General features: G+C 39.9%; 1 pseudogene; it reads left to right on the top strand.

Moving 5' to 3' along the window:
- Positions 1–5,216: 5,216 nt before the first annotated feature.
- Positions 5,217–18,233, top strand: part of LOC127382333 (uncharacterized) — a 52,418-nt pseudogene continuing 39,401 nt past the window's right edge.

Raw genomic sequence — 18,233 nt, 5'->3', positions numbered from 1 at the left:
GTTTCAAATTGATTGTATGTGTAATGTGTTCATTCACTGTTGTGGGTTTTTTTTTGTCTTTTTATGGTCAAGTTCAGTGTTAAATGGCAGAGGTCACTCACCAATGTTTTTTAAACATTTTTTTTAAAACTACAGTTTAAAAATGTAGCTTTATCAAGCTCCTTGAAGGATCAATTCTGTGATGCATGTAGCTTGACAGAATTAATCCCTTACTCTAATACCAAAGGTTTAACTTCTCCCTTTTATAAATTCAAACTCACAAAAAAGGACAACTTGTTTCAATATTCTGAATCGATAATGGTGTACTGAGGACCTTTGTCCTTAGTGATTGTGACAAGAAAATGAAAGACATTGCATCTTATAAGACACTTAATCTAAGTCCAACCTAGTAGTCTGGAAATAAAAATAGTTACCCTCTGCTTACTTTTCGGAGATCTCAAGTCTCTGTAACATCAATGTGGATTGGGTAAAGCATTAAAACATTGATTTAATGCAGTAAGTGGTAGATCTGGGTAGAAGGAACAGAAGAGCCCTCTCTATGTATCAGGTTTGAGACCAACTAAGGAACCTGAAGGTGCACAAGATCATGGGACCTCATGAGATACATCTGTGAGTCCTGAGAGGACTGGTGGATGAAATTGCTGAGACACTGCACATCACATTTGTGAAACAGTGGCAGTCTGGTGAATTTCCCACTGACTGGAAAAGAGGAAACATAACCTCAGTTTTTAAAAGGGAGAAAAGATGAAGCCCATGGAACTACAGGCCAGTCAGTCTCACCTCTGTGCTTGGCAAGATTATGGTGCAGATCCTCCTGGAAACTATGCTAATGCCCATGGAAAAGTGAGGACCACCAAAAAGACTCAACTAAGGGAAAGTTGTTCTTGACATATTTGGTGGCCTTCTATGGTGGAACTACAGTGTTTGTTGATAAGGAAAGAGCAATTGACGTAATCTACCTGGACTTGTGTTAAGCATTTGGCATTGTCCCTCACGACATAGAATCACAGAATCAGAATTTTCCTGGTTGGAGAAGACCTTTAAGATCATCAAGTTCAACCATAACATAATTCTACCAACCACTAACCTAATGCTACCAAGACCAATGCTTAAACCATGTTTCTAAGCACCGCATTTCTACGTTTCTTAAATACTTACAGGGATGGTGATGCAACCACCTACCTTGGCAGCCTATTACAGTGTTTAATTACCCTTTCAGAGAAGAAATTTTTTCCTAATATCTGATCTAAACCCCAACTGGCACAACTTGAGAGCATTTCCTCTTGTCTTATTACTTGTTACCAACTCCCACCTTGCTACAACCACCTTTCAGGCAGTTATAGAGAGCAATAAGGTTTCCCCTCAGCCTCCTTTTCTCCAGATTAAAAAAAACACAGTTGCCTCAGATGCTTGTCATAATTCTTGTGCTCCAGACACTTTACCAGCTTCATCGCCCTTCTCTGGACTCGCTCCAGCACCTTGATGTCTTTTTGTAGTGAGGGGCCAAAAACTGAACACAGTATTTGAGGTGAGGCCTCAAATGTGCTAACCTACAACCAACCATTGCCCATACAGGGGGGTAATCACTTCCCTAATCCTGCTGGTCACAGTATGTCTGATGCAAGCCAGGATGTCATTCACCTTCTTGGCCACCTGGGCACACTGCTGGCTTATTTTCAGATGGCTGTTGATCAAGACTCCGAGGTCTTTTTCTCTGGACAGCTTTCCCGACAATTTCTCCAAGTCTGTATCAGTGCAAGGGGTTGTTGTGACCCAAGTACAGGACCTGGCATTTGGCTTTATTGAACCTCATACAATTGGCCTTGACCCATTGATCCAGCCAGTCCAGGTCCCACTGGTCCCACTCTCAGACAGGTTAACACTTCCTCCCAACTTATTATCTACAAAAGTACTGAGAGTGTACTCAATCCCCTCATGCAGATTCTTGATGAAGATACTAAGCACAGCTGGACCAAATACTGAGCCTTGGGGAACACCGCTTGTGACTAGCTGCCAGCTGCATTGAAATCCATTCACTGTAACTCTTGGGCCCAGTGATCCAGTCAGTTTTTTGCCCAGTGAAGTATACACTGGTCTAAGCCATATTTAGTCAGGAGAATGCTGTGGGAAACAGCATTGGAGGCCTTATTAAGGTCCAGGTAAACAAAATCCACAGCCCTTCCCTCATCAGCTAAATGGGTCACCTTTGTCATAGAAGGATAACAGGTATGCCAAGGAGGACCTGCCTTTCATGAACCTATGATGACTGGGCCTGCTCATCCAGTTATACTGCACGTGCTGCATAATGACACTCAGGATGGTCTGCTCCATAACCTTTCCATGCACTGAGGTCAGATTGACAAGCCTGTAGTTCTCTGGGTTCATCTTTTGGCCTTTCTTGTAGAGGTCTTGTAGATGGTGTTCATATTTGCCAATGTCCACCCTTCTGGGACCTCTCTGTTTAGCCAAGGCTGCTGGTCAATGATAGAAAGAGGCCTGATGAGCACTTCTGTGAGCTCCCTCAATGCCCTTGGGTGTATCCAGTCTGACCCTATAGACTTCAGTATGTCCAAGTGATGCAGCAGGTAGCTAACCTTCTCCTTTTGTATTATAGGGGCTTCAGACTACTCCCCATCCCTGTCTTTCAGCTCAGGGGACTGGGTACCCAGGGAACAACTGGTCCTGCTACTGAAGACTGAGGCAAAGAAGTCATAAAGTACCTCAGCCTTCTACTTATCCCTGATCACTGTTTCCCCTTGCATTTGATAAGGGATGGAGGTTCTCTTTTAGTCTTTCTTTCATTCTCAATATATTTATAGAAGCATTTCTTGTTGTCTTTAACAGCTGCAACCAGGTTCATTTCAAGTTGGGCTTTTGGCCCTTCTGTGCCCCTGCACAGCCTCTTGGCATCGCTGTAGTTATCCTGTGGCCTGTCCCTTCTTCCAAAGGCTATATACTCTCCTTTTCTCCCTGAGCAGCAGCCACATATCTTTATTCAGTCACACTGGTCATCTTCCCCATCGCTTCAATTTAGGAGATGGAGAGGGGCTGGCCTGTTCCTGTGCTTTTAAGACTTCTTTCTTGGACAGTGTCCAGCCTTCTTGGACTCCTTTGACCCCCAGTACTTCCTCCCAAGGGACTCTATCAACTGGTCTCCAAAACAGGTCAAAGTTTGTCCACTGGAAGTCCAAGGCTGCAGTTCTGCTGACCTTCCTCCTTCTCCAAGAATACAGAACTTTACCACTTCATAGATGCTATACCCAAGATGGCCTTTGACCACCACATCCATCGCAAGCCAATCTCTGTTGACAAACAGCAGGTCCAACAAGGCTCCTTCCCTACTTGGCTCCCCGACCAGCTGTGTCAAGAAGTTATCCTCTATACACTATAAGAACCTCCAGGATTGTTCCCTTTCTGCTGTATTCTGTTTCCATAATAAGAAGTTGAAGTCCCAGATGACGGCAAAGGCCAAAAATCAAGACACTCCTCACTGCTTTGTTGACTTTTCCTCTGATTGTTACCTGTAAACATTCAATACTATTGTCAGCATCATTAACTCTAGGCATTCATAGCACTCCCTAACATACAGGGCGACGCCACCACCTCTCCTTCCTTGCCTATCCCTTCTAAAGAGCGTGTAGCCATTGAGTACACCACTCAAGTCATGTGACTCATCCCACCATGTTTCTGTGATAACAATAATATTATAGTTTTCCTGCAGCACAATAGCTTCCAACTCCTCTTGTTTGTTGTGATGCTGCATGTGTTCATGTAGATCACTTTCTCTGGGCTGATGGTCCCATCATCTTATTGCAGGAGAAGTCCTAATTCCTAGCTGGCTGTTCTCAGGCACTTTGCTGGTAATCAACTGACCAGTTTCCCATACATTTTTTTTGCCACATGAATCTCCATCCCCTTTCCTCCTCAAATGTAGTTTAAAGACCTCTTGAAAAGCCCGGCCAGCTCTTGCTCCAGGATCTGCTGTCCCTTTTGAGACAAGTGTACCCCATCTGTTGACAGCAGGCCTGGTGTCACATAAATCAATCTGTGGTCAAAGAACCCAGAGTCCTGTCAGTAACCTCAGTCCTGGAGACAGGTGTTGATCTGCTGGCTCCCCCTGTATATTCCCTCATCGATCTTCACAACTGGAGGGACAGTGGAAAATACCACGTGTGCTCCTGGTCCCTTAACCCAGTCATGCAGAGGCCCAGAAGTCTTTCTTCATTGCCTTTGGACTTCTTGTTATTACTGTCTCTACCCACCTGAAAGATTAACAGCAGATAATAACCTGAGGATTTTACTAGGAAAGGGAGATTTCTATGAACATCTTTAAATTGGGCCCCAGGGAGGCAGCAGACTTCCCCATGAAGTGGGTCTGATCTGCATGTTGGGCCTTCTGGTCCCTTCAGAATTGAGTCACCTATGACAATGTTGCACCTTTTTTCCGTTACTGGAGTGGTTTTGATGGTTGTAGTTCAATTCAGTCTTGTTGACACCTCCAATTAGGTGAACCATCATTTTGTCAGCTTTCAGTTCATCTAGAAAGGCATTGTGCCCATTATAAATCTTGTCTCCAAATTGGAGAAACATGGATTTGATGGATGCATTACTTGGTGGATAAGGAATTGGGTGTATGGCAGCAATCAAAGAGTTGTGCACAGCTTGATGTCCAAGTGGGAATCAATGATAAGTTGCATTCCTCAGGGGTCGATATTGGGATTGTAATTGTTTAACATCTTTGTTGGCAATCTGGATAGTGGAATTGAGTGCACAAGTTCACTGATGACACCAAGCTGTGTAGTGTGGTCAACAGTCTGGAGGGAAGGGATGGCATCCAGAGGAACCTTGACAGGCTTGAGAGGTGGGCCCATGGCAACCTCATGAAGTTCAATAATGACAAGTGCAAGGTCCTGCAACTGGGTCAGGGCAATCCCAAGCACAAATGCAGGCTGGGTAGAGAATGGGTTGATAACGGCCCTGGGGAGAAGGACTTGGGGGTGTTGGTTGATGAAAAGCTCAACATGATCTGCCAATGTGCACTCACAGCCCAGAAAGCCAGCTGTACCCTGGGCTGCATCAAAAGGTTGAGGGAGGTGATTCTCCTCCTCTGCTCCACTCTCTTGAGACCCTATCTGGAGTACCATGTAGATTTCTGGAGTCCCCAACACAAGAAAGACACAGAGCTGCTGGAGGAAGTCCAGAGAAGGGCCACAAAGATGACCAAAGAGCTGGAGTACCACTCCAATGAAGACAGGCTTAGAGAGGAGGGGGAGAGGGAAAGACTCCGGGGAGGCCTTATACCAGCCATCCAGTACCTGAATGGAGTCTATGAGAAAGCTAGAGAGGGACTTTTTATGTAAGGGCACATAGTGATAGGTGAGAGAGAATTTTTTCAAACTGGGAGAAGGTAAATTTGGATTGGAGGAAAGAAAATCTTTACTATGAGGGTGGTGAGATACTAGAACAAGTCAACGAGGGGAGTTGTGGATGCCCTCTCCTTAGAAGTATTCAAGACCAAACTGGGTGGGTCTTTGAGCAATCTGGTCTGTGGAAGGTGTCCCTGCCCATGGCAGGAGGGTTGGAACTAGATGATGCTTAAGACGCTTTATATCCCAAACCATTCTATAATTCTGTGATTTGTGCTTTTGACGAAGCAAGAAGTAAGGTGAAAGATTCCTGATAAATTGAGCTGTACAGCTACTACAAATATAGGGTTAAGTGAATATTTCTTTCAGTTCTACACAGCTGTTTCTGAATATAATTTTCCTGCTTCTTAATATTCATTGCTAGCAAATACTTATGCAGAGAAGTTTTTCTTCTGCATGAATATTTAGGAATTTACTTTTCTCTGTATGAATATTTAGTTTTGCTTGCAAAACCACCAGCATTCATGGACAATTTTATGCATTTATTACTCACCATTTACTGTTCATCTCAGTCACAAGTTTCATTCCTTTAGTCAAAAAATAACAAAACTATATATTTTGGGCAGTCACATGCCAAAAAGAAAAAAAAAAAGCATTAGATTAATCTTTGTTTAATTTCATCAAAATATTGCTTACAACAAACTAAGTTACGAACCAAAGATTTTCAAAGCAAATGGTTGAAAAATACAAAGTTTCATTTGAATTAATTCAATACATTGAAACTGAATGACATGCACAACAAATATATGAAAATGAGGATTTTTTTTTTTTTTTTTAGAACTTACAAGGCCAAAGGTTTAGACTTAATATGAAGAAAATTCTTAAAGTTCAGACATGAATGTTAACTACTGATTGAGAAAGTTACCAGATTTTTCTCCCAGGGAAGTGGGAATTTTCATGAAAAATAACTAGGAGATAATGTAGAGAATTATTGTGCCACTTGATATCAGTAGATGTAAAAAATAACCTCTTTCTTTCCTCCCTCTGTAAAGAATATAATACAAAGGTAATTTTTCCATGGTCTTTAGACTGGGCTATTGGACACCTAATACTCATAATTTCAGCCTATTTATTTTCCAAGGTCATCTCTAAATTTAAGAACAGTCCATCCCCATGTGCAAGAAGCCAAACAAAGGTAACAGGAGTCTGGCTTGGATGAACAAGTTGCTCCTGACAAAACTCAAACACAGAAAGGAAGCATACAAGAAGTGGAAGCAGGGAATGGTGATCCAGGAGAAATATAGGGACAATATCCAGCTATGCAGGAATGGGACTAGGAAAGCTAAAGCCTACCTTGGTTTGAATCTGATGAAAGATGTTGAAGGCAAACAGAAGGGCTGATGGGGCAAATAAACCTGGCAAACATCTTCAAACATATGAAGGACAAAAAAGGTGACAAGGAATAGACAGCATAGGTTTATTAAAGAGAAATAATTCCTGACAAACTTCAGAGCCTTCTATGATATGACTGGTTTCGTAAAGGAGGGAAGAGCAAACTAATTTTTTTATTTTTACTTTAACAAGGCTTTTGGCACTGTCCTCTGTAACATCCTCAGATACAGATTGATGAAGTAAGAACTAGATAAACAGTGAGGTGGTCTTAAAAACTGGGCAGCTTCCCTGATAGTGGTGAGCACTGGTAGATCTTGAGATCATGCAACTCACAGTAAGGTTTATCTACATGTCTTTTTTAACAAATATTTGCAAAAAGTCTCAATTCCTCTCCCAGATTTTACACAGTATAAGAAGTTCAGATTTTAGATGAGCAAAATTAGTGACTTAGTTTGGTATTCACATCAGAGAAACATTTTTTTAATATAATTTACATCATAGATGACCATGAAAGTATGTGTACATGAAAGGGGTTTGCGTATGTACACATACACTTGGTATGTCTTTCTAAATTAATTTTTAGAGAAGAAAACCCATACAAATTTAGCATTTCAAATTAAAGACATAGTCTTGCAGTGTGTGTGTTTAAAGAATCATGTAATAGTATCAGTAATGTTAACTTGTTTGATTTACTGGTTACTCCATTCTCTTAGCTCTGAACCCTGAGAGTTACTGTAGCCTGACCAGTGAATGCAGCAAGGTGGTCACTGTTATCTTTCAGGAACTAGTGGCTTTCACATCCTGTTTTGATCATAGAATTGTTCAGATTGGAAAAGACCTGCAAGATCATCCAGTCCAACCTTTGAATAGAGGGTATTGATAAACCACTTTGATAAACCACTCTAAAAAAAAATAATTAAAAAAAAAAAACCCAAACCAGGTAATCTTGAAAAATAACTGGTTAAAAAAGTATAGAAAATGGAATGACATGAATATATCCTTCATATAAAAATAAAACCAAGAGACAAGAATTAAACATAAGAATTCCAATTTTGCAACAGTTTCTAGTTGAAGTGTGAATGATCTATTTTCCCCCCACCTCTGGTTTAATGTTCCATATGAAGGCTGGATCCCATAAATAGAATATGTTTCGTGCTCTATAACATTTATAAATAATGAAAAATAACTCGACAAGAATTATTAAGCAAATAAAATAAAATAAGCAGAAATAACAAGGGATCAACCTTCTTCCTGAACAGTTGTTACCATGAATTATGCTGGTATAGCTCACTACATCTCTACTTAATTACAGGTAGAGTCTAATAAAGTATCTGTTTGAGCTTTTTCTAAATGGTTTCTCGGATAGAACAAGAGTGACAAAATTATAAGAAGAATAATAGAAAATCCCACTGTTATTTTTCCTTAAATTGAAATTCTCTCTCTTCATGACATTCTGAAATATGTCTTTAGTTGACTTCAATGTATGATATGAAAATATATTTCAGAATTTTACTACAACATTCAATTTCTTTAAATAGTAGTTCAAATTAAAACTTTAAGCAAGAGAGGATTCTAATCCCCTCTGAAATCAAAGGTGCAGCAAAATCTTAGAACTAAAAAAAACAAAAAAATATTGTCATCCCTCTAAAAAACATGGAAGAAAATAAATTGCATGCAGAAATGTTAAAGTAAATTTGCCAACTTTTTTCCACAGCAGTGTGAATGAAAGAAATCTCCTGGAGTATGTAGTCCATTTGTCTGTTGATGTGCTTTCTTAGCCCATTCTTTTTCTTTAGGTAGCTGTGTCATAGCTTATGGTGACACTTTCTCAACATGTAACTCTTGATTAAATGTGTCTATTCTATCTCATGTTCCATCTCTGTATTTCATGTTCACAATCCACTGCACACTTTCCCCTCCCCCCCATCCTTCACAAACAGCTGTCACAGTGACAGTGCAGTCCCTCTCTCTGGAGGTAAACAATCAGGCCACCTAGAAAGTCCTTATAGTTAGGCTTGGATCAAGATTAGGTGTAGCAGATGGGCAGAGCCAGTACTCCAGAAGTGTCGTTGAAGGTTTACTACCAGTACAAAATGAAGAACACCACACATACTTGTCTTTACCCTTCAGTAATAAACAGTAGGAGAGAGGTATGTGACTAAAAAGACCATTAGAATGTGTCCCTACTAACTTTGTATCAGGTGAAAGGAGGAGGCAGGCATATAGGCTTGAAAGGGTAAGCTCAGTTGTGTAGGGATCAAAAGGACCCAATGGGAATACAAAGCCAGCAAGCAATCACAGCAGACAGAGCAAGAGTAGGGTGTCACAGATGGATTTGTTGCACCAGTTAGCATGCTTGCTGCAATTCTCTCCATAGCATGTTGGTAGTGAACATGTGAGAAAAGTGGAAGAAATCCTACAGTAACCGCTTTGTGTACGAGCTTTCAGCGTTCTGCATGAGTTATGTTTAATGCAACATAGCTGTCATGCAACATTAGTATGATCTCTTGTTAGAGAGTTTAATCCCAGCTCATGTCATAAGTTCATAGCATCATAGAATCATAGAACTATTCAGGTAGGGAAAGACCCTTAGAATCACCAAGTTCAACGATCATCCCTACTCTACAAAGTTATCCCCTAAACCATATCCACCAACACCACATCCGAATGACTCTTAAACACATCCAAGGATGGTGACACAACCACCACCCTGGGCAGCCTATTCCAGTGTCTAACCACTCTCTCTGTGAAGAAATTTTTCCTAAAGTCCAGTCTAAACCTCCCCTGTTGCAGCATGAAGCCATTCCCTCTTGTTCTGTGGCTAAATACCTGTGAAGAGACCAGCACCAACCTCTCTACAATGACCTTTCAGATAGTTGTAGAGACTGATGAGGTCTCCCCTCAGCCTCCTCTTCCTCAGACTAAACATTCCCAGCTCCTTCAAGTGATCTTCATAAGATTTATTCTCTAGGCCCTTCACCAGCTTAGTTGCCCTCCTCTGTACTCTCTCCAGCACCTCAATATCTCTCTTGAATTGAGGTGCCCAAAACTGGATGCAATACTGCAGATGTGGCCTCACCAGTGCTGAGTACAGGGGACAATCACCTCTCTACTTCTGCTGGTCACACTATTTCTAATACAGGCCAGGATGCCACTGGCTTTCTTGGCTACCTGGGCACACTGCTAGGTCATATTCAGCCGCTTGTCAATTAGAACCTCCAGGTCCTTTTCTGCCAGAAAGGCAGTTTCATTACTAAGTCACACTGCTGTTGGCAGCTGTGTCCCCGATTCCTCACAGAAATGTCAGCAGATTACTGAAACCAGCCAGGCTACCTTTCCACAATCCTAGGAGACTGATCAACTCTCTCTTAAAAAAGATGTAAAAATTAACTAACTTTTTGGTGGTGATGTAAGCCTTTATGCTACCTTCCTCACTCATAGGGCCATCAATTGCCATTGTTATTTCAACTTCTAGCATTTAAATTCTGGCATTGTTGGTATGGTTTGTATAAATATTATCCAATTTCCTCTACATGCATTCTTAGTTCCCAGGTTTCTGGAAATTTTATTTTTATTGCCATTCTCTTAGTGATATCTTTTCCTGCTAAGGTACAAGTGATGCACACAGAAACAATGCATACCATCTCAAAAATAATCCAGTTTACACTTGCTAGGGGAACCTTCACCTCTTAATCCAAGACCTTGTGTCATCAGACCATGCAATCTCATGCGTACATCCTAGTGGATGCAGACCAAGAGATTTACAGAAGAATCACTCCTGAAGTGCACATTTCCACATCTGATAATCCATTCCCTGTTTTCAGTTCTGGATTCTTTGGTGGCTGACAGTATGGAAGCACTAGTGACAACCTTTAGGTAAAATAAAATAAGTTTATTTTAATAAAATACAAATACTGGGAAAAGAAAAAAGAAATTGCTATATTTTGAGACAGACAAAGAAAAAAAATAGTATTCATTCTTCTTTAGCTCTCATTCTAGCTTGGTTTTTATATGTTTTCTCTGTTGTCTGCTAGTAGAATAGCAAGTCACCTATCTTGAAATTCAATTCAGACATCTCCAGGAAATAAACAGCAATATCAGATAAATTTCAGTCTTTTCTTGTTGAGAAGTGTACTTCTTTAAGCTAAAGAATCTCATCTTTTTTTTCTTTAATAACTTCTACTAAAAAGATGTTTAGCACTGGTTGTTCCTGTAATCTCAAATAATTATTTGACAGGGCATTATCTGTGCTGCTGCAGTTACAGTTTCAATCACTTGCCATCATCAGAAAGTGTATTCCTTTCTTAAAAGAGCCAGGTAGGTTTAACTGTTAATTGACTGCCAAGAGTGCAAATTAATTTCTCACTGACAGAAAGGTAAGTGAGGAACATTTCCAACATCTCTGAATATAAACTAGGTTAAGTACATTTTTAATAGTTGTAACTTCAGAACACTTGAGATAAGCCTTGATATCATTAACATAAATACCTTGAAGATAGCTGTGCTTGGAATAGATGACTTCTAAACATAGCTTCAGATGCAGTGAGAAGTTTGTTAGGATCTCTAAAACACAAAGTATAGGTTTTGGAAATACTTTTTTAAAGATTTGCATCAAAGCATAGGTAACAAAGATGTTTATTATCTTCTGAAGATGTGCTATTAGCTGTATATCTGATCATTCAGAGCATATAATTACAAATCAGGTCATGTTATTTTATTACATTATTACTGATAAAAGATTGGTACCACTTTTGAAGGCATAGTCTCAGAGGTATAAGAAGATGTATGATAGAAAAAATAAAAGATCAGAATAGTACATTCACTTCCTGGATCATTCAAATCAGATTCTGTATTTAATACTGTCACGAGCCAGTACCAGGGGGCTACCGGGGGTCAGGATGCTGCTGCGACTCCCGCTCCCGATGTGGAGTGGTTTGTGAATAAGCCCGAGGGTCACACGCGGCGCTGCCTCTCACGGAGGAACGGCCACCGCGGGACCGTATTTCAGGGTGGTAGTTAGAAAGCATCCCCACCCCACCCCGCTCAGAAATTGCCTCTAAAGCCAAGTTTTACTCCACAAACTAATCGGTTTATTAAGAGTTAACACAAACCGAGGGATGATGTTCAGGGACAATGCAGGTGTGAATGGCTACCAGGGATATAAATATGTATGTAGTGAGAAAGTGTCCTTTAGGGAGGTAATGCAAAGGTGCTTTTAAGGGAGAGGATTAAGGACCAAAGGGAGGAGGGAAGGAGGGAAGGAAACCCGAAGGCAGAGGTCGCGCTGTGTGTGTGAGTATGAGGAAAGGAGTATGTGTGTGTGTCTGTGTGTCTGTGTGTCTGTGTGTGTGTGTGAGGTGATGTTACCCTCTGGCGGCTTGTCCAGCGTGGGTCGGTGGCAGGAAGGCAGGACGGCAGGTCCGTGGTGTCGGAGGGGCAGCCTCTCGGCAGCGGGTGCAGCCGCCGCTGGTTTCCCCTCAAGCGGCAGGAACACGGGGAGGGGGCTCCGGCCCCGACCCCAGGGCCCGGGACCCTGGCACGCTCGGCGCTGAGGCTCAGGCTGGACCCGGGGCAGGCAGGCAGGGTCCCAGCACCAGTGTCCGCAGCAGGGGGGTGTCCCAGGCAGAAAGCGTCCGAACGGGCCTCGGGGGGAGGGAAGGGCCCACCTGCTGCACTCGCTGCCTTTGATACCCCCTGACCCACCTGTCCAGGCAGTGTCACTGTCCAGAGCCAGTGAGAGTCCATGAGCCCCAGGTTAGGGCGGTGACTGCCAGGGGCACAGGATGGCTTGTCGCCCATCCTTTCTGTCCCGGAACACATCTGTTGTTTTGGGTTCAGTTGTCCTTGAGAAGCAAGCCTGTTTTAGTCCATTAGCTGGGGATAATCAGGAGAGGCCTTCGCTGGCTTAAAAGGCATTTTGTTTAGACTTATGTGGGGAAGAAAAGAACAGTTTCCCACAAATACAAAGATAGCTCCCATCTAAAACAGTTCTAATGAGTTCATCTGTTTGTCCCACTGAAAAATCTGGGTATCTACTTATGTCCTGGTTTGAGCCAGGATGAAGGCAATTTTCTTTTTACTGATTTTTTTCCCTTCAGTAAGCTCTCTTTTAACGAGCAGGAAGTTTTCCAGCTAGTGGACTGATAACTCTGGAATGTTTATGTTACTTCTGACACACCAAGGATATTTTGCTCTACTTTTTGAATCTGCTTAGGATAGTAAATGAGCAGAAGGATAGTATCTGCAACCCTTCTGTAGGGAGGAGCGGACTAGGTGGACAGCAAATTTGGCCAGATGTATTGTATACATATGTATGTGTATATATATATATATATATATATACATATACACGTAAGGATCAGTATTAGGTCAGGGAACATAGAAGTCAAGCCCTTCTTTCTTCTTCCCTTCTCTTCCATCCATGGCTGGCATCCAGGGAGGACTCTGTCTACCCATCACCATTGATCCCCAGGCTTGTGCATTCCTGACCCTCATAACTCTCCCCTCAGCTCCTGTCTGCTCTGCCACTCTCTCCGGCAGCACTCTGGGATATTTCAGGACCGTTCACAGTTAAGAAGAGTGCTGGGGAGTTGTTGGGGGTGGGGGGAGGCAATAAGGTTTTTCACATTCCTGAACACATTTGTATATAATTGTACATATTTTCTTTTATCATTAGTATTTAATTAAAGCTGTCCAGTTTAGTTTTCAATCTGGAAAGTCTCTCTCTCATTCTTCTCTCTCCTTTCCCAACCTCAGGTGGGAGTGCAAGGTGATTGAGAGCATTTCTATATCTCCTCAAACAAAGACAGAGGACAAGGGGAAATGGATTTAAACTGGAAGAGTTTGTCAATGGTTTAATCGCTGGTCCTGAGCCAAACTGTGACAATTTATTTTTTGTATATTTACTTGATTTAAAAAAATTCATACCTGAGGTAAGTTCTGTTAATGGAATAAACTCATGGAAAATGGCATCCTTATTTCACACAGAAGTATCAGGCCAGAATTAACTTGAATGGATCTGGTACACAATTTCAAATGCTTGCTCGCATTTTTTGTTTGCTTTGAATTTTTATGAAGTTAATGCTAATAGGTTTCAGCATTAAGACATACAATTTCAGCTGAAAGTTCATAAAAATCTGGGATTTCACAGATTGTTCATAAAACTTAAAGAAAATGACAAATTTACTTTACATCTTTCTCACTTAATGGCGACATTTCTGGCCCAAATAACTCTTGTCAGAGCATGTGGAACAGGCAGAATTTGCCAGAATGAGCTGAGAGCAACAAAATTGCTTTCCTTTTCAGTCATCATAATATTCAATCCCTTTAACACATCTTGTTAAGCCCACAGTTTATGAACCAGTATTTATCAGGAAATTAGGATGCCTTGACCCCTTGATACTGTCTCTTCCAATTGCTACTGCTTTTTATACTGTACCCATAAAATATGCAGGACATACATGTTTCAAAGAAGGTAAACACAAACTTCTGAGCATAAGAAACAGTATATCAATAGGTATCAGAAATTACAAATTGCTTGTTAATTAGAAGGACTTTACAAATTCTCATACTAAAGAAAAAAAAATAGGCATTTCGGTTGTCTCATTCAAAATGAGGAGAGTGAATAGAATATCTGCGTACTAAATATTAGATAGGTACCTCTTTCAGGCATTCAGCTGTAAACACCCATAAAACCTGTTGTATCAGTGCTCCAGCATAGTTGCACTGGGTGCTGCATGTTGAGAGTAGAAAATGCGTGAAGGTTCTCATGCTACTGTATCAATGGGAACAGTGTGATTAAGACATGAACTAGTACTTAGGGGTTGGGACTATGATCTCCTGTTTCATGTCCTTAACAATTAATATACTGTCTGTAATGAAATATAACATGAGAGGGTAAATGGCCAAAATATATCTATTTCATTTTTTTTTTAACTGGGTTTGTAGGAGTAATAACATCCTTGCTTTTGAAGTAATTTATTTCAGTGCAGGTCAGAAATCTCTGTTTCTTACTAAGTAATAAATACTGTCAAGTAAATAATGCTGGTAAGGATGTAAACAATGGCATTTGCTATTTGACCTTAATAAGCCCACAAGTTCAATGAAAAAATAGTTGCAAGATACATAATTTATGATTTACTACTAGGAAATAACAAACTAAACCATCCAAACAAAAAGGAATGCAATAAAAACGAAAGAAGATAATTATAATATCTTATAATTTATTTTTAAATTAATAGAATCATAGAATCATTAAGGTTGGAAGGGACCCTAAAGATCACCAAGTTCCAACCCCCCTGCCATGAGCAGGGAATCCCTACCACTACATCAGGTTGCACAAAACCTTGTCCAACCTGGCCTTAAAAACCTCCATGGATGGGGCATCAACAATTGGAACATCTATTGTGATATTGTTTTGAGTCAATGGTTACAAATGAAAAGAAACAGAGTCAGTGTGGTATCTGGTTAGCTTTTTTTTTTATTTTTATTTTTTTTATTCTCAAAGTAATTTTTGTTTTGGAGCCCAGATTGGTTTTATTTCATATTTTTATTCTGTCTTGCTTCTAGTTAAAAAATATCTATGTAGCTACATCAAAATTAGAATAATAGTTTTAGATGAGTAAGCAAAAATACAATACTTTGGTCCATAGTTATAAAAATAAAATTTTAGAATATTAAAAAAAAAATATAAATAATTAATTAAATTTTCAGTGATGTCCAGTGATAGCACAAGGGGCAATGAATGCAAACTGGAGCATAGGAGGTTCCATGTGAATATCAGGAAGAACTTTTTTACTATGAGAGTGGCAGAGCGCTGGAACTGGCTGCCCAGAGAAGTTGTGGAGTCTCTTTCGCTGGAGACATTCAAAACCCGCCTGGACGCCTTCCTGTGTGATGTGCTCTAGGTGACCCTGCTCTGGCAGGGGGGTTGGACTAGATGATCTTTTGAGGTCCCTTCCAACCCCTAGGATTCTGTGATTCTGTGAAATACTCTAACTATCAAATCTGTGTAATACTCGTAGAGAATAATTTACTGTAAATGTATATACATGCCCACCTGCAAATACTCTATATGTATGTATCTAGTATTTATAAGAACACCATCATTAAGAGAATACTGAAGTTACACTATTAGACAAATTCAATAAAGAATTTATGTATTGTAACTTTATTAACAGTGGTAAACTATTCACCTGCTTTCATTCACATGATAAAGTGTGGCCTGATGTGTGCACAGAACTTATACATTTTCACAGCTTTGGGCAGGGTAGGTAAATCTTATTACTGAAATTGAAAAAGACTTAGTTCTGCATACGTAAGGCAGCATCATATGCAGATACTGTAACAATTTTTAACTATACGTTGGACAGATACCTTTACCTGCAGATAAAAATATTTGCACATACCTAATATACACTACAGTAATTTTGTATGGCTTTCGATGCACCATTGTCCTGTTTGCTAGCATACTCAACCTTGCATCTACCATCCATTTTCCTAGGGATGACATGAAGTGATAATATGAGGGGTAATGTTTTAAAATTGGAAGAGGGTTGATTCAACATTAGGAAGAAATTCTTCATTATGTGAGTAGTGAGACACTGGTACAGGTTGCCCAGGGAAGTTGTGAAATGTTCCATGCCTGGAAGTGTTCAAGGCCAGACTGGATGGGGCTTTGAGCAACCTGGTCTGGTGAAAGATACTCCTGCTCATGCAGAGGGCTTGGAACTAGATGATGTTTAAGGTTCCTTCCATCACAACCCATTCTAGGATTCTAGGATTCTATGATTCTATGATTCTATGCAAATACAAATAAATTCATGCAAAATAATAATAAAAAAATAATAAGTAGCTATGTATGAAATGTATTGTAGACATGTAGCAGGTGTCAGTGGAGGTTACTTATGAGATTGTTATGATTTTTCACTGGGTTTTTCCTTCATTTTTGCTTTTAAAAATTTATGCATTATAATTAATCTTGTAGAGAAAGCTGGTATCTCTCATTTTATATATTTGATTATATTTTTTGAATTAGAAAGAAATTTGAGGCCCTCTGAAAGCATGCTAGAATGGACCAGTGCCAGTTACTAATTCTAATATCTATGTTACAGTTAACCATAATGCTGAAAAAGAAAAAAGTAGGGCCTAAATGATATATAAGAGTAACTGGTCAAACATGTAATGGCTTTTAAATTTTGAATCTTTACTTCTTTTATTGGTACAAGTCTATCACTTGCATTTTTGGTTGGCCTAAGCCATTATAACAAAAAATCTCAGACCTTATATGAGTTTCTCAGCATGTGAGGAAATATTCAGAAGCGAGACAGCAGAAGGGGAAAGGTACCCAAAACAATAATCAAGACTAAGAATATTTCTTTATTTATTTTTAGCACTTAAATGGTGTTTTTTATTGCATAGATCATCTTATGTGGCAGTTCTTATGCCATTTGGCTGACTTGAAACTAAGAATAAGCCATACTGTATGTGTGGGGGATTTTTTTCCTCCTTCTGAAAATGTTGTTCAATTTTAAAACTGAGAGTGACTTGACTTCAAGACTAACATGTTTGAAAGTAGTCTTGCAATCAATATAGAAAAAAATTGGCCTCCTGCAAGAAAATATCACCTTGATGATAATTAATATGTTGTTCTAACGTGGCTTTAGCTCACACAGAGAGATTCAGCACTTTATCAAAAAGGAACCCATGTACTCTTTCCCTAATCAATGCTTCTTTTCAAGCATTAATGTAATTTATCAGCTGGAAACTGCAGAGCAATGTTATTAGGGAATTATAGTAATAAACCCTTGAGAATGTTATTTCTATGTTCTTACTCTGATTTATAATTAAACCACCTGCAAGTATGTAGAAGTAATACAAAATGTCAGGCTTAGAACTAAAAAGATAATTTGTTTCTTAAAAAAACTGTCTCTTTCAGAAGTAAGGGAAACTGTATAACCTCTTCTCTGTGTTTACAAAAGAGTGAAAAAGTGGTTTATATAAATTTAAAGATCTTTTTAAATCTAGGGATGTATGTGTACATGTATACTTATTCATAGGAGAATGAAGGAGAACTAATGGGTAATTGAAAAAAGTCTGATTTTTTTTGTTTAGAAAATTGAAAATGAGCTGCTGGGAAAAAACTGTATCCAACAACTTAATCTTTTAAAAAGCACTATAATCAACCTACATTTAGGAGTACAAGAAATTTAAAATATCTTGTGCAGAAATATTTCCCAGTTCCAAAGCTTTTTCAGTTAATAGCTTACCAGAAAACTAATTTTTCTGTGAAGTAGTTTTGGGTTTGTCAAAAGAATGTGGCAGGGTAACACCAGGGAAATGGAGTGACACACCGGGAGCTGGCAGCTCTCGCGAGAGCTGTTGACAAGATCTGAGCATTGCCAGAGCAATGGATGCCACCCCCATGTCTATAAAAAGCAGCCTGGGCAATGCTAGTGATCAGGAGTGCTGTGAACA

Source organism: Apus apus, chromosome 1 (assembly GCF_020740795.1).
Source record: "Apus apus isolate bApuApu2 chromosome 1, bApuApu2.pri.cur, whole genome shotgun sequence".
NCBI lineage: Eukaryota > Metazoa > Chordata > Aves > Apodiformes > Apodidae > Apus > Apus apus.
Note: the sequence above shows the minus strand (reverse complement) of the source record. Positions and strands in the feature narration are given on the sequence as shown.